Source organism: Armigeres subalbatus, chromosome 3 (assembly GCF_024139115.2).
Source record: "Armigeres subalbatus isolate Guangzhou_Male chromosome 3, GZ_Asu_2, whole genome shotgun sequence".
NCBI classification, from domain to species: Eukaryota; Metazoa; Arthropoda; class Insecta; order Diptera; family Culicidae; genus Armigeres; species Armigeres subalbatus.
The window spans coordinates 275,924,192-275,946,740 of record NC_085141.1 but is presented as its reverse complement, the minus strand read 5'-3'; the positions used below and the strand labels follow the sequence as shown (position 1 = coordinate 275,946,740).

The window sequence follows — 22,549 nt, the reverse complement described above, 5'->3', positions numbered from 1 at the left end:
TGGCACCACCAACGAGCTGGGAACCAGCTTCATAGTGCTGGGTAAGATGCGCCAACGTGTGATTGGGTGGCAGCCAAACAACACAAGGATCCCGACTAGAAGAGCATAACAAAAAATTAACAAAATTTTAACATATTGTGATATTTATAACTTATTTTGATACAATTTAGTTCTCAGTAGCCATTTTCTTTCAAATGTTGTAACAGGATTATATCATAATATGATGTGAAAAATGCTTAACACCGAATTGCCCAACAGTAGGCAATTAAAATAGATGTAGCAAAGTCTCTCAGCCATATATGCATATCATGGATATCACAAATATCACAACGCTGATAAAATTTGAGAAGGTTGCCTTATTTGTAATGTTGTTAATTTCATGTTCTCGAAAAATATTCTAGTTCAGACAAAAACAAAAATATTATAATTGTTGATCGCAATCTGTAGACCTATCACGACCTGTAAAAATTCCAACTGCACAGAAACAATATATTTTGTATCTTATTCTGTTATAAATTTCTAACAAAATATGTTATTTTTATGATAAAATTGTAACAAAATTTGATAGTTTCTTGTTTCCAGTCGTGCAGTTTTTGATAGAAATTTAGATATTTTAACAACATCCTGCACCATGTTTCTAACACATTTTGTTATAAAAATTTAGTATAACATAATAACATAGGATGATATAATTTTGATATGACCTTCTAGTCGGGATGTGCAAGCTGAGGATAAAAGACCGTTTCTTCAACTATGTCATCATCAACGTGCACTGCCCACACGAAGGGAGACCCGACGACGAGAAAGAAGCATTCTACGCACATCTGGAGCAGAGATACGATAGATGCCCACTGCCGGCGACATAAACGCTCAGGTAGGAAGGGAGGAAATGTATAGACACAGTGGCGCCGGGAGTGGGTGGGACAGATAGGACATGTCCTACGCATGAATTTTCCTGGGTAGGACAGTCAAAGGATTGTTCTACCCATGATTGTTGTAAGAACATATGAAGTCATTGGATGGCAAGAATTTGTGTGTTAGCAGAAGGTGATTTTAAAGTTAATCAGAGTCCAAACAATAGTTATAGATGTTTTCGTAAAGCAATAGACTACTGATTGTTGTTTAGGACTTCAGGCATTTTTAAAATCCCTAAGGCACTCAAAGATGTCTTGCAGAGTTAAAATAGAAGTTGTTGAAATCTGCAAATGCGATTAATCAAATATTTTAGAAGTTATGATAATGCTTTAAACAATCATGCGATTGAATGGATTATTAGAAGCCTGCGGAAAAAGTCTTCTTCAAACCTCAAAAGAGCTATTGAAATCTGAGGAACCAGAAACATTCCGAAGACCGCTCTAAATCTGATCCGTAAAGGATTCTGAGCTCCGAAAACAGATTCTTCGACAATCATGCGATTTTTTGGTAGTTTGCTTTGAATCGCTAGATCCTGGAGGTAATATGAAATCCTAGCAGTTGAAAAAAAAATGATTGAAACCGTTAAATAAATTTTTAAATTTCTAAAATTTGTAAAATTTGCATCGATTTTTTAATACCAGAACTGTTGCCCAAATTGGTCGGTGGTCTAGTGGCTATCGTTTCTGCCTATGAGCAGGAGATCATGGGTTCGATCACAGACTCGCCCTTTCCTATTCTGTATGCCTTAGTTCTTTCTGTGTTTCATGTTCTACCAAAACGATTCCTACCGTTACAACTTTCACACTAACAGTTCCAAAACCTCCCGTGGCACTGATGAGAGGACGAAGATTTCTCTGCTCCTTTCTTAAGTATAGGTGTCCCAACTAACCATTCTTTTTCCTCCAGCATTCACAAGAACGTGACCAAGACAAATCTCGACTATGGAAGAGTGCTTTGCTTCCAGTGATTAGTCCAAAATCATTATTTGTGTTAACAGATGTAAGTGACACAATAGTATTGTAACACCTGAGAATCGCTCAATGCTACCAGAACTGTTGCCCAAATCGGCATTTCCTATTTGTCCTACCCACGACTCGGAACGGGGATGCGCCTCTGTATAGACAGGTCATCGGACCGGATAGTCTGCACACCGTATCGAATGATAACGGCCAACGGTGCATAAACTTCGCAGCCTCCTGCGGAATGGTAGTCCGAAGCACCTTCTTTTCCCGCAAAAATATCTACAAGGCCACATGGAGATCACCTAACCAAGAAACGGAAAACCAAATCGACCACGTGCTAATCGACTGTAAATTCTTCTCCGACATCACGAGCGTCCGCAGTGCAAATATTGAATCCGACCACTACCTCGTTGCAGTATCCCTGCGCTCAAAACTCTCGACGGTGTACAACACGCGTCGAAGTCGAACCCCGACTAGAAGGTCATATCAAAATTATATCATCCTATGTTATTATGTTATACTAAATTTTTATAACAAAATGTGTTAGAAACATGGTGCAGGATGTTGTTAAAATATCTAAATTTCTATCAAAAACTGCACGACTGGAAACAAGAAACTATCAAATTTTGTTACAATTTTATCATAAAAATAACATATTTTGTTAGAAATTTATAACAGAATAAGATACAAAATATATTGTTTCTGTGCAGTTGGAATTTTTACAGGTCGTGATAGGTCTACAGATTGCGATCAACAATTATAATATTTTTGTTTTTGTCTGAACTAGAATATTTTTCGAGAACATGAAATTAACAACATTACAAATAAGGCAACCTTCTCAAATTTTATCAGCGTTGTGATATTTGTGATATCCATGATATGCATATATGGCTGAGAGACTTTGCTACATCTATTTTAATTGCCTACTGTTGGGCAATTCGGTGTTAAGCATTTTTCACATCATATTATGATATAATCCTGTTACAACATTTGAAAGAAAATGGCTACTGAGAACTAAATTGTATCAAAATAAGTTATAAATATCACAATATGTTAAAATTTTGTTAATTTTTTGTTATGCTCTTCTAGTCGGGACGCCGCGGCTTAACATTAGGCGGCTACAAGACGGTATACTAGCCCAAGGATACGCGCAGCAGCTGGAAGTGACACTCCCAACAGAAGAGCAGCTAGGCGCAGCGTCTCTTGAAGATGGCTGGAGATATATTCGATCCGCCATTGGAAAGCACCGTAACCGCTGCACTAGGCTCGGTGCTCCCGGATCAGAGAAACGACTGGTATGACGGCGAATATGAGCAGTTAGTTGAGAAGAAGAATGCAGCATGGGCGAGATTGCTGCAACACCGCACGAGGGCGAATGAGGCACGATACAAACGGGCGCAGAACAGACAAAACTCGATTTTCCGGAGGAACAAGCGCCAGCAGCAAGATCGAGACCGTGAAGATATGGAGCAACTGTACCGCGCTAATAGCACACGAAAGTTCTATGAGAAGTTGAACCGTTCACGTAAGGGCCGCGTGCCACAGCCTGATATGTGTAAGGACATAAACGGGAACCTTCTTACGAACGAGCGTGAGGTGATCCAAAGGTGGCGACAGCACTACGAAGAGCACCTGAATGGCGATGTGGCAGACGAAGATGGCGGTATGGTGATGGACCTGGGGGAACGCGCGCAGGACATAATTCTACCGACCCCGGATCTCCAGGAAATCCAGGAGGAGATTGGCCGGCTGAAGAACAACAAAGCCCCTGGGGTAGACCAACTACCAGGAGAGCTATTTAAACACGGTGGTGAGGCACTGGCTAGAGCGCTGCACTGGGTCATTACCAAGATTTGGGAGGAGGAAGTTTTACCGCAGGAGTGGATGGAAGGTGTCGTGTGTCCCATCTACAAAAAGGGCGATAAGCTGTATTGTAGCAACTACCGCGCAATCACATTGCTGAACGCCGCCTACAAGGTACTCTCCCAAATTTTATGCCGTCGACTAGCACCAATTGCAAGGGAGTTCGTGGGGCAGTACCTGGCGGGTTTTATGGGCGAACGCTCCACCACGGGCCAGGTGTTCGCCATTCGCCAAGTACTGCAGAAGTGCCGCGAATACAACGTGCCCACACATAATCTATTCATCGACTTTAAAGCCGCATATGATACAATCGATCGGGACCAGCTATGGCAGCTAATGCACGAAAACGGATTTCCGGATAAACTGACACGGTTGATCAAGGCGACGATGGATCGGGTGATGTGCGTAGTTCGAGTTTCAGGGGCATTCTCGAGTCCCTTCGAAACCCGCAGAGGGTTACGGCAAGGTGATGGTCTTTCGTGTCTGCTATTCAACATCGCTTTTGAAGGGGTAATACGAAGAGCAGGGATTAACACGAGTGGTACAATTTTCAATAAGTCCGTCCAGCTATTTGGCTTCGCCGACGACATTGATATTATGGTACGTAACTTTGAGAAGATGGAGGAACCCTACATCAGACTGAAGAGGGAAGCCAAGCGGATCGGGCTAGTCATCAACACGTCGAAGACGAAGTACATGATAAGAAGAGGTTCAAGAGAAGACAATGTGAGCCACCCACCGCGAGTTGGCATCGGTGGTGACGAAATCGAGGTGGTAGAAGAATTTGTGTACTTGGGCTCACTGGTGACTGCCGAAAATGATACCAGTAGAGAAATTTGGAGACGTATAGTGGCTGGAAATCGTACATACTTTGGACTCCGCAAGACGCTCCGATCGAATAGAGTTCGCCGCCGTACCAAACTGACAATCTACAAAACGCTCATTAGACCGGTAGTCCTCTACGGACACGAGACCTGGACGATGCTCGTGGAGGACGAACGCGCACTTGGAGTTTTCGAAAGGAAAGTGCTGCGTACCATCTATGGTGGGGTGCAGATGGCGGACGGTACGTGGAGGAGGCGAATGAACCAAGAGTTGCATCAGCTGTTGGGAGAACCATCCATCGTTCACACCGCGAAAATCTGAAGACTGCGGTGGGCCGGGCACGTAGCCAGAATGTCGGACAGTAATCCGGTGAAAATGGTTCTCGACAACGATCCGACGGCCACAAGAAGGCGAGGTGCGCAGCGGGCAAGGTGGATCGATCAGGTGGAAGATGACTTGCGAACCCTCCGTAGACTGCGTGGCTGGCGACGTGTAGCCATGGACCGAGCCGAATGGAGAAGACTCTTATATACCGCACAGGCCACTTCGGCCTTAGTCTGAATAAATAATAATAATACGTGTTTCAGTCAAAATATAATGATATTGATGATGAAGTAGGAAACTCTAATGAAAACGTATTTTAACTATAATGTTGCATTAGATTTTGAAGATTATTCAGTGAAAGTCTCTAAAACTGCTTTAAAAGGCCAAAGCGGGCCGCAGTTTAGAACCGTTCACCAAGCAATCATCAAAAATTCTCTACTCACAATTTTAATCACTACATATTCTGAACTTCATTTCGAGAAAACCCGAATACTATCATTGTGGGCTACGATAGTTCTCGACAGCATCGGAATTGCCTCCAAACAAGATTCGACAGTTCATGAGCTTCAATTTGATGATGGGCTTAGGAAGTCTTATGATTGATCTCCACGTCTATGTTTCTATTGTCAATCTTTTCGTATCCTCATTCATAATTATGTCAAATGTTTAGTACGGCGTCATATCGTCTTACAGTGTTTAATTCTACTATCATTTTGTCTGTCTTAGTTATTTCATGTTTCCTACGTTATTCAGTTTAAATCTATGCTAGTTGAAGATTATGTTGCGTATAGCTGTGTGTGTGTGAGTCATCCTCTACCCCTCACCCGGCTGGGGGTGTTGGTCAAGTAGTACTACGAATAATTTGATCAAATCTCATGCTCCGTAATGGTGCCCTTTTTTGTTACGAAGACTAGTACTACAAAAAGGATTCACTTCTGAAACAAGGCAAGTTTCTTAAGTGAGTGTAGGGAATGGGATGTACTAGTTGTTCATAACAGGTACAGCAAAACTTCACAAGGACGCCCTTATTCGTACTAGCTACTCAGGGAATAGAAGGTCAAGAAGAGCCACCGTTGCTAGCTAAAGCTTGAACCGGATACCTGGGACTCCCACAATATCCTGTGCGTATTTAGAGATCAATTTCAGGAATTTTTGTTTTTATATAGCGATTGAAGGAATTAAAGTAAATAATTGGAACGTGCTCACCAGTTTAGTGCTTCAATAGCTCCAGGTTTGAACAGGGCGTAACAAGTATATCCAATAAGACATCGAAGTTTCCGTGATTTTTTACTTCTCATCCTCCTTTACTTCCATCGGAACTGTGGTCGCAATGCCCAACTGTTGCCGTTTTGGGGACTGTGGGGATTGTCGTCGGTTTCGTATCTGCGGTAGCTGTTATTGGCTGCTACTCTTGCAGTTTGATTGGTGCACCTTAGCAAAAAATTCCAGTGCGTTCACATTGAGCCCGGTATTATTTTACTATTTATGGAAATGCACCATATTAAGTAGCGTTCTCTACAAATAAAAGAATATTAAAGCCTATCAGATATTTTAATATATATATATACGGATCAGTCTCCAAATTTCCTAGTTGTGAAATTTGATCTTCCAAAGATTTACCGTACTGTTCTGATGCAGGAAGTACGGCTGGAATCACCGAATATTATAAAATAAATTCAGTGTGTGGAAATAGGACAATAATATTTTACCGGTTTGCCACCCGAATATGGGAGTTGTTGAGATAAGAACAGGACCTGTATTCAAAAACAATTGAATAGCATAGCATAAATCTTTGCTAAATTCTTAGATGAAGTTCTGGAGAAAATAATATTCAGGGTTATTGTAGATTTCATCACAATCTACAATTAGGTAATTACAAGATTAGAAATTTAGATTGGTTATTATAAGATGTTTTACATGGTAAAAAAGTTTTTTCAATGGTTATAGCATTCAAGCAATTGAAGAAAATGAAAAAAAGTAAAATGGAACCAAACAAAAAACAAAATATCAAAAACGCTTATTTTATAAAATAATAATAATAATAATTATTGTTTTTAGGGAAAACTGTTGAATTCAAAGTTAGCATTGTGTATTTGGAAAAAAAAACCTTTATCAGAATCTTTTTATTTTAACCTGGGAAGAAATCTGGCTCATAATGGATTGTGGTCAAATAATTTCCTGTGTGAAGGTTTTATAAGAAATAAGGAATAGCATAAAAGAGAGAGGAATATAAAAGGATTAGGTAAAGAAATTAAATAGTAAAAGAAAAAGCAAACAATCAAATTGAAATGATACTTAATGATTCCAGTAATTGTTGAAGATCACGGTCCACGGAAAATCCTGACGAATTGATCGTCCAGAGTACACCGAACGTCCACTGCCCAGTCACAGCATTTGATACCGCTACTTCACCGTGTTCACCCTGATTGATTGCTTGCGACGGGGCATTGGTTTATTGTTTGACATTTTTTTTGCTGAGCCATTCAAAATCGGGTTGATAAATTGAATATCCATAAGATTACTTATTTTTCTCCAACATCTCCAATGGCGGTTTTCCAACTGGTTGAGTGATCATTGGATCGAATTCAGCTTCACAATTGGCTTCGTTTCCCGCCGACCGATTATGGCCTTTCTTCAGAATCCAAGAGTTGAGAACAAATGTATCCGCCAATTATCTTCCAAATGTAAGTAGCGGTAGTAATATTTTCTGCAGCAACAAACAAAAACGTCAACCGTGCGTGCCACAGCTTACTCAGTTCCTTGAAGATTATGTTGCGTATAGCTGTCAGTAAATTGCCTCCATTTGTTTATCACTAAAGGTCAGCTTTGCTTAGACGAAAAACCTAGTTAAACCGTTATGCGAAGATGAAGAAATGATCCCTAAGTTGTCTAATTGTCCTAAAGCCTTAAAAGCAAGCGTAACTATAATTGTGTGGGTCGTGGTCAGAGCTATAGATTCACTTTTCGGTGGCAAAGTAAGGCTTCATCACGCCTATTCCCTATCAATTAGTAAAAATTATCGAGAATGAAGCCATTATAAGATTGTTTGCATGCCATCGTTATAATTTGTGGTAATTTAATTATGGTTCTTCAAAGTGAGCCATAACAAAAAAAGGCGCCACGTTCCTAGTTTTGATAAAACTTCTACTCAGTGAATCCAACAGTCAATTCCCTATTACCGTCGATAACATTGATCACACTCAATAAAAATCTAGCAAGAATTAACCGCGGCTACGACTCATCGTAATCAGGGAACGCTTCAGAAAAGTATTGCAGAAAAGAAGAGATCTACCACCATTATCACTGATGAATGAGATCTGCCTGACTGCACTACCATTCAAGGCTCCAAGACTCGACGTCCGTTGGATCACATCCGTAAGATCAGTGCATCAATGCCAGATTATGACGTGGCCTTAAACAAAAATAATCAACATGTGATACCACCACGACAGGATATGTCTTTGGTTGCCATATCAGTGCTAATGGCGTAAGCCCACCCACCGCGGCAAGGTAACATATCCAAGGGGAGGGATAAATGCCTACCGCATGTTGTAGTGATTTTATTGTCGTAAATAAAGAACTTTTACAAATAATAATCCAAATACTTTCCACAATAGCACTGTAATTTCGAAATAAAAGAATATGTCTAAACGAATGTCTAGTACGGTCTAGCCTAATTGGCCTTTCCCGTAAATTGATTCTTTCACTTACTTAAGTACAATTTACCCATAGAACTCGTATTTTTGACATCTCTATATTTTTTAATTCTAAACAAAAAATCGAAAAATTGCCACAAGTTAGTTTATTGCCCGATGTCGACATAGCCGACGACGGTCAAGCTGAAGAACCGCCTACGGGTGAGGTTGAAAAGGCTCAAGAGACGAGCCAGCCTCGGGCTTCTTCTTCTTCTTACTTGGTATTGCATCCCCACACTGGAACAGAGCCGCCTTGCAGCTTAGTGTTCATTAAGCACTTCCACAGTTATTAACTGCGAGGTTTCAAAGTCAAGTTAATACCATTTTTGCATTCGTATATCATGATTAGGGTGGCTCAAATTAGTATGAGAAAAACTTTTTTCAATTTTTTTGATGGGCCGCCCTTTGTTTCAGTTCTATTTGATGCTCTGATGCTCTGGACAAAATTTCAGCTAAATCGGCCAACGTTTGGGCGGTGCTAAACTCGTTGGAAGTTTATATGCAAAAATGTATGCAGAAACATCCAAAAACAGTGTTTTGCAGTTGGACGGCACAATTTACGATCAAGAACCATGATACTCATTCAGTTCTTGAATAATTTAATACAGAATGTTATGCAGAAAACCGCGAGAAGATTAGAGTTTCCCCGGCTAAGTTATTAGCATTTCTCCGAAGTGGGGTTTGAGCAAATTTCGTTTTTTTTACCTTTGAAAAGAAATAAATTCACCCCTACATCACTCCAGTAAAATGCTAATATCTTTGCCTAATAAACTCTAATCTTCTCGCGGTTTTCAGCATAGCATTCTGTATTAAATTCTTCAAGAACTGAATGAGTATCATAGTTCTTGATCGTAAATTGCGCCGTCCTACAGCAAATCACTGTTTTTGGATGTTTGTGCATGCATTTTTCCATATAAACTTCCAACGAGTTTAGCACCGCCCAAACGTTGACCGATTTGGCTGAAATTTTGTCCAGAGCATCAGGGCATCAAATAGAACCGAATAAAAGGGCGGCCAATCAAAAAATTTGAAAAAGTGTTTTTTGAGCCACCCTAATCATGATGCTAACACAAAGATACCTTTATGCCCAGGGAAGTCGAGACAATTTACAATCCGAAAATTGCCTAGACCGGGAACCGGGAATCGAACCCAGTCACCCTCAGTATGGTCTTGCTTTGTAGCCGCGCGTCTTACCGCACGGCTAAGGAGGGCCCCTCTTGCTGAAAGTCTCTATTATAAAAATTAGACAGAAAAATGAAGACTCTAAATAAACTGAAAAACAGTAGAGCTGCTGGGAAGGACAAGAAGATCTCAGTCGATCTTCTCAAGCTTGGAAGTGATCAATCGATCCACCACATTATTAAGAAATATGGGAGGATGAAGAACTGCCTACCGGCTTGTAGGCAGTTGATTGTCTCGAATGGCCGATCTTTAACAAATGGAAGAAAAGGCCCATACTGCCGTGAATCGCATATTTGTCCCATCTTTGCATGGTTCCCTATTCATATGGGACAAATATGCGATTCACGGCAGCATACTAAAGTGCGCAAATTACAGAGGGATCACTCTTCTAAGCTCGCCGTACATAATTTATTTTTATTTGTTTATTTCGTCAACCGACGTAGACTAGTACAAATACATTCTGTCGCGTAACAATTTTGTCGCGTATTCTGTTTAACTGACTGAAACCGCTCGTGTGCGAATATCAGGCTGGTTTTCGTGAGGGCCGATTAGCCACGGATCTGGTGTTTAGCCTACGAATGGTCCTTGACTAATTTAATTAACTTAGTTTTGCTTATTTCGCGGTATTGTCGGATAGTCCGCTTGGATAATCAAACATATAAACGAACCATTAGTGTACGAGAAAGGGAAGAAACTTGTAATAAATCTAAATCAATACCTTGGAAATCTTGATTGTGAATAGAATGACCTTCATTGTGATGAATCATACATCTACAAACTAAACTATCAAACAAATTATTTCAACCCAGATAACACAGCAGCTTTGTTTTCCAATGATAAAATTTTCTTATTTTGAAAACCACAGAACTTTTTATTAAAAGGCTAGATTTTCTAATATAAGGCGTAGCACTACCACTTACCTTCGTTGAAAATAAAGTCCTTGAAATAACAAATCCTTTCAGCCCCTTTTCCTACAATATTCACCAAGCACTAGAAAATGATCGGTTTTTAGTTTCACTACTAATGGTTTCGCAAGCTTCCAGATTTGGAAGAAAAACACTGAATCGATCGACTGAACACCACTGCGAATCCTGTTGAGGAAAATTCGATTTTTCTTGCTCTCCTACCAGCACTCACCCAATAAGGACCTGACACTTCCCACCACCTATGTCTGTTTTCGTTTTCCACTTCCACCCATCGCATCAACATGCGAAAAAAAAGTAAACAAATCGAGGAAAACGCAAACAAAATCAAATGCTGTCAGATCTCGCATAAGATTTGAAAAGAGCATAATATGGCTGAAACGTTCATTGAAATAATTTCATCAGATTTGTTAACGCCATTAGTTTAGCATATAAACATCATATCCGTCTTTTCGGAAGAGAGAGATTTTTTCCTTCATTGACATCTGACCATCTGAGTTTACCAAGTGACTGGGTAGTTATGTCTGCCACCCATGGCAATTATGCTACGTTTTGACAGGGCAAGTGAATTGAACAATTTCCACGCAGAGCTCGCAGCTATGCATTATCCATGCGTGAAACAGGAATGGGGGAACTTAAACATATTTTCAAAAAAAAAAATACAAAATTTGAACGATTATGCAAAATATGTGGCTTTTTGTTTGAGGCCTTTTCCGAATGTGAAGCGAGGATTTAGATTTTGTTGTGCTGTCAGTCAATGCTTTTATAATTTTGGGCACAAAGTGCGTGCGCGGCGTGCGCTCCATGCGCTGAAGTGTTGGGGCTCGTTCACAAGTTACGTCCTCTCACTTTGGAGCACTTAATTTGAATAAAACCCGCATAACAAAAAACAACATGTTATATGGTCAGAATCATTATTACGATGTAAGATATTGCTTCACAGTTTACGTTGCGGTTATCGAATACTTTTCGATCGATTCAACCAAGATGAATACACCACTAGGTGTTCCAATCTGCCAAATTCACGATTCAGAGTTAGGGATTTCTCGTCTAGTTTCCGGTTTTTAAAAACTTACTCGCGTTTACACAGCACTTTATTCACTTACGTTACAATGATAAAAGAGGGCCTGAGCGACTCAGGTAAACTGTTTTATAGTCTAATTGTGCATACTATGCACATTCCTACTTCCTAACACCTGATTGGTGCAACGCGTGGCGTGATGTCGCCGCGTTAGTGCGCCAATTTCCTGATTGGCTAATCCACCTACTGAAATTTCCTAACTACTCCCCGTCTACTTGAAAGTCGTCCTCGACTTTCGCGATACTAAACAGCTGCGGTCGTCCGTAGATGATTTGTTATTGTGGGATAAGCCTCGGTTTCCTGGGTTCTGGAATGGGATTTGGTTCTTCTCTGGGTTCTGGTTGCACTATCTCCTCGTTGTTAGTATTACGCTGGCATAGAATGATACTTCTGAACAGCCAAATAAAGATGACTCCGGCGATCATAATCGTTGTGGCAGAGATCGATCCGAAAGAGATCAATTTGAGAATGTCAAGCCTTCCTTGGATATTTTCTGTGGTTAGATTTAGTTTCCGAAGGTTTTCGCGATGCTCCATGTGGAAGTTCTGCAAAAATTCTAAAGGCATACGATCTATGGTTTTAGTGGTGTTTACCTGTAGTCCGGTGGTCGGTAAAAAGGACTTTATTGGTATAACGGTGTCCTTGTTGACGTATTCCTCCTGGTCCATGTATATTGAGCAATTAGAGATTTGTATTAGAAATGATCCGACTAAAACTTTGGGTTCTTCCAAACAGTCTGATGATATTGTTATATTTCCGTCGTTAATGAGAATATTAACTTCGTCGATTCTTTTGATTGGGTTTTGTTTATATACCTTTTCCATAGAACAGTGAGCTGAATTTCCGCTAATTAGTTTTGTAATACACTGATCTGCCAGCTTTAGTTGATGAGTGGGACAGATGTAGAGATTTTTCAGCTTTGGACAGGGTGATTGGACTGAATATGACTTGATACCTTTGAGGAAATAATTTGACTGGACGAGGATCTTTGAACTATTGTAGATGATTGGCTCTATGTAATATAGTTCATAGTTTATGGCTTTTATCTTCGGTATCTTGAGTACGTAAATGATCTGTTGAGCATTGTGTAGGACGTAAGCACTTGCGATATCGAGAATGTCGTTTGGTGAATCCAAACCGAGAAGATTATCCGTGATGAGATTCCTAGCCAGCTGCAGCTCCTGTGCAGTGATGGAGTCGGCTACTGGGGATATTTGCCCTAGCTAATGAGATTGCTTCTTCTATGGTATCTAAATGTTTGGTCAATTCGTCTATGTTAAAAGCAAATTAATTGTGTTCATTCTATTAACTACTTCGGTCGTAACACTTGAAATAAATTTTGATAAAGATGCTGACATATTACGGATCCTATCTTCAAACTGCCAATTAATTCTAATCTGTTCGTTATTTTGGTCTATCAAGGAATTAGTGGTTGTGTTTATGATTCTCAAGTCTTCTGCATCGGGGCTACCGGAAATGTATTTCCATGCTGATCCTAAGGTTTCCCATCTTTTGGTTCGTTTAGAAGTGACTGGTTTCAATTTACTGTGAGTTTCTATCAGCTTACTAATTTTTAACTTAATCAGAGGTCCTAGTATTTCATCCTTCAAAGCCCTGTCATTAGCTACTGCTCTGACTCGTTCAATTGCGTCTTCCATAATGTTCATATCTATTTTATGTAGGATTCTAAGGTGGTTGCTGCTAACTCTGGCATTGCCCATCGTCACTACTGCGAGAGGATTTTGTCCAAGGTCGTGAACATGTAGAAATTTCGAAGTCACCGTCGCCAGAAAACATAGTCTGTAAAGGGAATTGCCATATGTCAGAGCATTTTAACGTTTGTTTTGTGTGTTTTTATATTTTGTTGGTCAGTAATAGTTTTGTCTGTCTGTCGTGTTATATCTATTAGTCTGTATCGGTGGCCAGAAGGGTGTGGCTTCGCCTTTCCTTTAACCAATACTTGTTTTTGATCTATATTCTCGTAATTTTGTGCGTCCGTCGTTTTTATGTTTTCGTTGTGTCTCGTTGCCATAAATTTGATGTTGTCACGTGCTGTTTGTATAATCTTTTGTTTTGCAAGGTTAATTTCGGCAGGTTTCAGTGATGAGCTAGTTCCAAATATGATTTCGCGAGGTTTCAAATTAGTCGCGCTATGTCTCGAATCGTTATAGAGCGCTGTTATCAAAGCTAATCCTTCGTAGAGAGTCAAGTTTTCAACTTTTCTACGATTTGCTAGGTACATTTCAAGCAGTGTATTGTGGAAACGTTCCACAATTCCATTGCCTCTACTATCGCTAGCAAAGTGAAGAGCGACTCCTTGTCTTTCCAGGAATTCTTTAAATCGAGCATTTCGAAACCCTGTTGCCTGATCACATGTTATCATTTTCGGCAACCCGAAGGTTTTGAAATACTCGACGAGTATTTCCGTTAATTCATCTGTAGTTTCATTTGGAATGTGATATATTTGTGCAAACTTTGAGAACGAATCTACGATGGTCAAAAATTTCTGCGTTTCTTTTACATATACGTCGTTGAAGTCATTTCCAAAGGGCTCATCGTAAATCCTTCTTGAAATCGGGATTTTGAACGGTTTTCTTTCGTATTTCGAGAATTTACATTCCTCGCAGTTTTTAACAAAGGCTTTGATTTTTCCTAGCATACCAGGAAAGTAAGCGGATTTCCTCACTTCCTCGTATGTTAGTTTGTGATTGCGATGGTTGAAATTATGTGCTTTTCTTATGAATTCCTCTTGGTCCTTGGCTGAAACGATATCGGGTAATAATAGGTTAGAATAATGAACCTTTAAATTTTTACTATAGTTTGTTCTTATGATTTCATCACAAAGTCGAACTATTTCTAGGGGTGCAAATAAGCAATTACTAGCATCTGGGTCTAGATATTTTTTAACGATGTCCGCCAACTCTTCTTTGGAATAGTTCAACCTATGAAACACATGTCTTATTTGGCCAGGGAAAATTTTACACATGATGTGGGGGCTTTTACGGCTATCGCCGGTAACGCGAATGATAAGTTGGTTTTTAAACCTGTTGATTATTTCGGGGCCGTATAATTTATCGTTCGGAAAACATTCATTGGTCAGTTCTTGTAAATTCAATTCGATAGCGGGAATTCTGGATAAACCATCTGCGACCACATTTTGTTTCCCTTTTTTGTACACGATTTTAAAATCATACTGTTCCAAATACAGCCTCTGACGAGTAACTCGTCCAGTGGCGTCTGTAAGCTTAAGCTCTTTGGTTAAAGGCTCATGATCAGTATAAATTGTAAACGGTTTCCCATAAAGGTAGGGTCTAAATCGTTTAGCAGCAAAATAAATACCTAATAGTTCTTTGGCAGTCGCGGAGTAATTCTCTTCTGCTTTAGACAGCGTGCGTGAGAGGTAAGCTATCGGCCTCTCTTTTCCGTCTTCTAATTGTGACAGTACTGCTCCGATAGCAATGTTGGAGGCATCTGTCGTAAGAATGAATGGTTTATCATAGTCTGGATAGGCTAGCAACAAATCTGTAGACATGATTTGTTTTAGCTTTTTGAAGGAATTCTCAAAACCTGCGGACTCATAATTTACAGTCTTGCTTTTACCTCTCAGCTGGCTCGTGAGCGGTTTTGCAATGTTAGCGAATCCCGGTATGAAGCGACGGTAATAGCTGACAGTTCCAAGAAATGATTTCAGCTGTTTTGGGGTTTTTGGTAGAGGCCAGTTTAGAATGGCTTCTATCTTATTAGGATTTGGTTTCACTCCTTCTGTGGTAACAACACATGACCAAGGAACTCGACCTCCTTGCGGAGAAATTCCGACTTATCACATTGTACCTTGAGATTCGCATCACGCAATGTCTCTAAGACTTTCGTGATGTCCTTTACATGTTCTTTCAGGGAGGATGAGAATATTATGATGTCGTCCATATAGACGAAGCATCTTATTCCCAGGTGCTTTCGAAGAACAGAGTCCATCAGCCTCTGGAATGTAGCCGGAGCATTCTTTAGGCCAAATGGCATACGAACGAATTCGAATTTACCATGGTCAATATTGAATGCTGTTTTGGGAATGTCTTTGGGGTCTATTTCGATCTGGTGAAATCCGCTGGCCAGGTCTAATACTGAGAAGTATTGGGCCTTTCCGAGCCGGTCTAGAATCTCGCTGATCTCCGGAATAGGGTATCGATCTGCGGGAGTTTTCTCGTTTAACTTCCTGTAATCTACCACTATCCGGTATTTCTTTTTCCCGGAGTTATCCATCTTTTTGGGTACCACCCAGATAGGCGATGTCCATGAAGATGATGATTCCCTAATTATACCCGAATCGAGCATTTTCTGTATCTGTTCGGATACTTCCTTTCTCAAATGATAGGGGTATTTGTACGTCTTTTGATGAATCGGCTTTTCATCATTTGTTTCAATCTTATGCTTAATTTCATGTGTGAAAGTGAGCTTCTGTTCTTCATTAAAGAACACATCCCTGTAGGGCTTAAGTGCTTTCACCAGTTCTCGCTTCTCTTCTTTATTCAAATGATCGGAAGGGAAGTTTAATTTAACTTGCGTTTCATTCTGGTTTAGAAAGAAACGTTCGTTCTCGAGCGGTTGTATATCATTTACCCTGATATGTTTGTCGCTGGCTAAATGTACAACGGCACGGTTACATTTGGCTTCATATAGTCCGGGTTGTAACCTGATGCCTTTTGTTATGTTTAACTCGTCTTCTATGAGGAATGCACCATCAGCAGTGGTGCATATCTCAAACATATTCTCCGACTGCTCATGAAAGTTTATTGAACATGGATAATATTTTGAAAGTGAGAAATTCGAGTTTCCAATTACTAATTGATGATTGCTAGAGTCGATTTTAGCTTTCATCTTTGCAATGTTCTCGTAGCCGATTAGGCCATCGAAGAATTTATGAAATTTGAACAAATGATAAGGAAGTTTCTTGTCAAATGCTTCCTGAAAGAAATTAGCGTGTACTACCTTGTCGATTGCAAATTTCCCATTTTTATTACTAATAATCGAAGGTTGCCTAAGTTTAGAAGCGCGCTTTACGTGCTCTGGATTTATGTACGACTTGTTGGCCCCAGTGTCAATAAGGAAATTCAAATAGCCTTTGCTTGTGGGAAATCTAAAGTAAGGAATAAAATTCAAGTTTTCTTCTTCATTAGGCGTACCGCGTGAAAATTTAGTTCATCAGCTTCCAAATTAATTTCGTCCACAAATTCATGCTCTTCTTCTTCTTTTTCTTCTTCTTCCTCTCTTTCATACGGCTCAGTTTCCTCTGTATTATTTGTTTCGGCCCTCGGTTTGTTAAAGAAGGGCTTTCTATATTTAACAGCTGCGTTATGTGGCGAGGTGTTAAATTTCTGGGCGCTGGTCTGCGGTGGATGGGAGCCGCTCGTTCCCCCGTTGAGCGGTTTAAAAGGCTTGTTATGAAATTTGGTTTGGTTTGAAAACGTTTGCGTTTTAGTTCGCGTTTCCGCGTTCTGGTTCAGCAGCACCGCTTGATGCGCCTCCTCCAGATTGTTTGGTTTAGAATTTCTAATGATAGAGCCAAGCGGCTCTGGAATGTTATCTAGGTATTTCGCTACCGTGATAATTTCTATAATTTCATGTGCCGTGAAGGGTTTTGAGATAAGGTTGGCTTTCAATCGAATGTTAGTCTCCTTCATCTCGTTATAAAATCTTAAGTGACCCTTGTCACCTTTTCTAATGCGGAAGAGCGTCGATAGATTTGTTATAAAATCCTTTTCGTCGCCGTAGTTCTCTATGAGAACCTTTTTGATACCTTCAATTGTGTTCGGGTTTCCGTTCGCGCACAAAACTGTGCGTGCTTCACCTTTTACTTTGTTTTTAATAGCCCTAATATGTAGGCTACTAAGGGAGTATCCTCCCTGTTGATTTTTAACTTTAAAATCATTAAAGAGTTCGTCGACTTCCTCTATCCATGCGGATAGCTCCTTTTTATTCCCTGAGAATTCAGAGAGAAATTTAAATGGGTCGGGGAGCCTAAAAGCATCCCTGCCCTGAGATGACCCGGCCGCCAGCTGAGATCGAAGCTCGACCATTTCCGTCCTGAGCTCCTCCAATTCTAATTCGGGGCCAGCGTTATCTCTGTTGGACATTTCCAACTTAAGCTCAGCCACTGTGGCCCTGAGCTGCTCAATTTCATCGGCACGTGTTTTAGCCATTATTGTGCGAGTTTTGAATAAAGTGTGTTGAATAAAAGGATTAGTACTTACTGTATAATCGATGATAGCATTAAAGGTTGAATGCTTGATATAGTTCTTCTCCGGCTCGGAGAATGTGTGCTACGTGGCGGATTGCTCGATGTCGTCCCCGTTGGCTGTGTCGCTGCGTTATCGATGATCCTCGATTGATGCAAAGCGTGACTGCTTCTGGATCGCTGTCTCGGCTAATCACTTTAAACACTTAGTTTTAACACCACTTTTCACACGCGGTATCCCACTTCTGACACCAGTTAGGGATTTCTCGTCTAGTTTCCGGTTTTTAAAAACTTACTCGCGTTTACACAGCACTTTATTCACTTACGTTACAATGATAAAAGAGGGCCTGAGCGACTCAGGTAAACTGTTTTATAGTCTAATTGTGCATACTATGCACATTCCTACTTCCTAACACCTGATTGGTGCAACGCGTGGCGTGATGTCGCCGCGTTAGTGCGCCAATTTCCTGATTGGCTAATCCACCTACTGAAATTTCCTAACTCAGCCATCTTGGATTTTAGTATGGGAGAGCCAGCCGGTTTGTTTATGTTTTGCACCGAAAATGAATTTTTCACCCCCGCCTTCTTCTCGTCCATAAATTGGGCAAACTGCAACACCTAGCTGTGTATTCATCTTGGATTCAACCATAACTGCTCGACATCATCACTAAATGTCAACATATAACATGCTGTCTCTAAGGGTCTGTCTCATTTGGAGAATTAAACTTAAAAGTGACAGTTCGAAAATAAGCAAATAACCCAATCATAAGAATGGCTGGTGCTACCCAGCAATTCCAATGAGACATCGATGCGAAATGATTCGATATCTGTCAAAAGTAATCTTGCAATGCGATCAGGGTTATTCGATAATTATTCAAATGTCACTTTTAAGTTTAATTTCAGATTAATTCTCCAAATGAGACAGACCCTAAAATGTTCTTTATTTCCTGCATTATATCTCGGGTACTTTTTCAAAACGGCGTATGTCGCAAATTGTAAACAAACCCGTTTTCAACAGCATATGGCATCAAATTCATCTAAAAATGTGTATATCTTTAAAGCTACATGAAAATGCGTTATTAAAAATGTAAATCAATATTTTACAAAACGGTGTAACATCATTATTGAAAATATTGCACATACACCGCTTCGCCAAAAATGTACTTTAAAAAGTTTTTTCGAACAACTAAATAGTTTAAAACGTGCGTCTGCTTGTACTTTTTCATCACTGAGTTCAAAATTAAGCTTATTGCTTGAAAATTCTGATTTTTGTTAAGAAAAACATTTTACGTTGTTTTTCTGCAGCAAATGTTGTTACGTCGTGCTGTAAGTGTTGCAATTTTTTTGTCGCATGTGCGTGAAACGTTTCAACTTGACGCAACATTTCGACGTATCAACAATGCAGCATACGGAGCAGCGTAACATTTCGACGAAAGTAGCATGACCTCGGTCAGAACGACGTATGTGATTTATCTTTTGCAGAACGTTGTAACATATATTTTTGTCAAAATAACTGAAATGTTCACACGCAGGACAGACTTCAGAGTCAGTGACGATGAACCTTTTCTTAATGTATCGTTGAGGTGAATTCACTTGCAATAAAAATGTTTAGTTTTTAAATAGGAATAAAAATGAAATCTGAAAACTTCCAAGCCGATTTTCTCAGCTTGATCAAAATGTTACATACGCCGATTTGAAAAAGTACCGGAGATATGTCAACATTTTATCAAGACAAAATTTTCAAAACGACTTATCTGCTTTTGTAAACAGCCCAAGTAACCGTAAGCATTATGCCACAGCCTGCTAATGGCCCTTTAATGGCATTTCAACTGCTTAAAAGCTAAATAATAGCATTCCTCAAGCATACAAGTCATATATAAGCATTGCTAATGCTTTGAAGCATAAACAAATGTGGCATTATTATTAGCATTATATTTGTCTACAATGCTCATTCAATGCTTGATTTAATGCATTGAAACACCGAGCAATTTTAATGCATATTTGCTCTAAATCAGCTTCAGGAATGCTAGCATCCAATCTATTTATAGATATTTAAAAACTAGTTCAAGTCATACACGACAGCCATTGGACAAAATTTTTACTATTTTATATAAACCCAAATCAATCCACCTAGTTTTTGTAATGCATTTTTTGCTCATTATAGAAGGCAATTAAAAAGCACATAAAAAAGTACAAAGAAGCATTTATGGATATAGGTTATTTCTGTCGTACAACTTTGGGTTGTATTGTATGAAGAAGTAAAAACATATATTTATCCATTCCCGGAGTTATTAAAATTTGATTTATTGAATAAGGTACACATAATTTATCTTAAATACTCATGTCTTCAAGTCTTGTCGATGGTTCTCACTTCTTCGATAGACTCTTTAGGTCCTCCCTTCCAGTTGCACAGGAACCAACATCGGCTCCTGATGTGGCCGATTGGTTGAACAGACGGTCTCATTATTTTATAACTCATATACTAATTTTAAGCAGGATTCGTCCATACGAAACTATTCATATGATGATCGCCAGAATACGTTGTACCCGGTGTGGTCTGGATTCCATTTCCTTGATGTACTGCGCAGCTGGACAATCTTTTATCATGGCCTGTTCACCCATGTCATTGTCTGTAGAAGAGCAAAACATATTTTCAATGTTTCAAATACCTATTCTAATGTTTAGTTGAAGCTTACACAATTGGAGTTATTCCGCTGTTTTACTCCGGTAGCCAATCAGCACTTTCGTGTCCATTTGAATGGTAGGAAACTTCCTTTAACGAAAAACACCAACCGAACACTTCACTGGGCTCACAACCATCATAGCTCCCAGATCATAATAACTTCTCAACAATCCAGTTTCTTATCCATTTTCAACGAACCTCCGAAATGCTCGCCGCGGAGGAACAATTGAACGTCCATGAAACCTATCAGGGCACCTATAATAAAAAACATATTCTCACCACAAATGTTTTATTTCATATTGAATAACTTACCGATCACGCGAAGTTGATTGAAAAACTACAAACATTTAGAAAATTATCACAAGAGTTTTAAATTCGATGTGGAATCAAGATCGTTTGTTTTGTTTAAAAAATACATTTGACATTTCACCTATCGGTGTTTATTACAAAGTTGCCAGTTTCACTGTAGATACAAATTTGAAATTATCATTTTTATTTATCGTTATTAAAATAATTTACATTAATTACGCACGATGTAATTAAAGCTTTTTCATAAGATCCTTGTAGGTGCAGTGTATCAATATACGTATCGAAAAGGAGGGAGGAGGTTTCTATTACCGTACGAATATAAAGAGTTCATGCTATAACATTTCTGATAAGAATTTATTTGTTGAGCGTAACATACTGGCAACACAGCTGAATCGAGATTGAAGTCAAATGAACTTAGTTATTTAAATTGGTCACATTTCATTGGATACTTATATATCCCGTATAGCCCTGGCAGCAAAGGAGCACACCCACGATGAACAAGGAGACAACATCAGTTCGAGACCCGGAGAAGTTATAATCTATTAGTTCATAAGCGACATTTAAGGATATTATTAAGTATGAAGAATAATAAAAAAGCTTACAGCTTTTATTTTGATTAATCATTTGCATCAATAATTCATCGACTCACTTTTTTATATAATTCAATCTAAAAATAGCCATGGGAACCAGAACCAGATCTCCCAAAGATCTACTTTTCAAAAGCATCAGCAGTGCTAAAAACGGGCTGTGAAATTTGACAGGATTATCATTGCACTACAACAGCATTAGAAGGGCTATATGAGTGCTTTCATTATACAGCATCTTATTGGCACGCTATTTCGCCTTTTGCAGCATCAAATGAGCATTATAATAGCACGCAGAGCTAGTCAGCTTTAAAAGACTGCATTAGAGACGTATATAATGCTGTGATCATGCTATTTTGTAATGCTTATGGTTACTTGGGAAAGATTCGAACGTTGATTTGACGAATCTGATAGCACTCCCACGCAAACCAACACTATCAATAGGTAAGTGAAGGTTTTTGCTACCTGTTGACGGCGTTGGATTGCGTCGAAGTGCTATCAGATGCGTCAAATCGACGATTGAATCTTTGTTTACAAAAGCAGATAAGTCGTTTTGAAAATTTTGTCTTGTTATCATATTATCAATTTCCCACCTTATCGGCCGCGACGATTTGAAATCGTCGCAAAACAAATTGACGCCAAAATCGTCGCCAGCAGAAATGGCCATAAGATCTGTCAAATCAACTGTGAACAAAATTTTATATACTCAGGGTCTGTCTCATTTGGAGAATTAAACTTAAAAGTGACAGTTCGAAAATTAGCGAATAACCCAATCATAAGAATGGCTGGTGCTACCCAGCAATTCCAATAAGACATCGATGCAAAATGATTCGATATCTGTCAAAAGTAATCTTGCTCTGCGAGCAGGGTTATTCGATAATTATTGAAATGTCACTTTTAAGTTTAATTTCCGTTTAATTCTCCAATTGAGACAGACCCTCAATAATCACATTATTTCCCAAAATTGAGACCTG

General features: G+C 39.4%; 1 protein-coding gene and 1 long non-coding RNA gene across 8 annotated transcripts in view; both read right to left on the bottom strand.

Annotated features, from left to right (window-relative positions):
- The window catches only part of LOC134224547 (kinesin-like protein unc-104), a 174,547-nt gene extending 163,592 nt beyond the window's left edge, over positions 1–10,955 (bottom strand). For 4 of the 7 annotated variants that reach the window (XM_062703927.1, XM_062703931.1, XM_062703932.1 and 1 more), the window contains exon 1: positions 10,687–10,955. The gene's annotated coding sequence lies outside the window, so the exon portion shown is untranslated. The remainder of the gene's footprint in view (positions 1–10,686) is intronic. The other 3 variants (XM_062703933.1, XM_062703935.1, XM_062703936.1) reach the window with 2 other exon arrangements.
- A 9,299-nt stretch (positions 10,956–20,254) lies between these two features.
- Positions 20,255–21,152, bottom strand: LOC134219914 (uncharacterized). The gene is made up of 3 exons (XR_009981708.1): positions 20,995–21,152; positions 20,696–20,937; positions 20,255–20,629 (listed from the first exon to the last, which is right to left on the bottom strand). It is a non-coding gene; the product is annotated as an uncharacterized LOC134219914 (long non-coding RNA).
- Positions 21,153–22,549: the final 1,397 nt, after the last annotated feature.